Source organism: Penaeus monodon, chromosome 23, assembly GCF_015228065.2.
Source record: "Penaeus monodon isolate SGIC_2016 chromosome 23, NSTDA_Pmon_1, whole genome shotgun sequence".
NCBI classification, from domain to species: Eukaryota; Metazoa; Arthropoda; class Malacostraca; order Decapoda; family Penaeidae; genus Penaeus; species Penaeus monodon.
Window position 1 is genome coordinate 3,247,097 of NC_051408.1, and position 451 is coordinate 3,247,547.

Sequence of the window (451 nt, forward strand, 5' to 3'; positions counted from 1 at the left end):
AATCTCGAACAGCTGAGCGAGCCAAAAGAAACTTACATGTAATTTGCGATTTTCCTCCTCGCGTCCCGCTACGGCCAGTCATCTCAGCGAGAGGAGTCAAGCGTTTAAGTGCTTCTGTGAATAATGTTGCTGCAGACGACTGAATCGAAGGTCGTCTTGGAATAGATGGATAGAACTCCCTCCCTCTCCCTCCCCTCGATTTGCCCTCCACCCTCCCTCTCCCTTCCCCTTCGATCTGCCCTCCACCCCCCCTCCCCTTCCCTTCCCTCGATCTGCCCTCCACCCCCCCTCACCCCTTTCCCTCGATCTCCTCTCCACCCCCCCCTCACCCCTTGACTACACCCCTGCATTTACCATCTGTATGCATAATACATGCAAAACAATACCGTGACATTATAATACACGGTAATTTTAACCTTAGCATTTATATGGTAATGTCCCGGACCTGTGA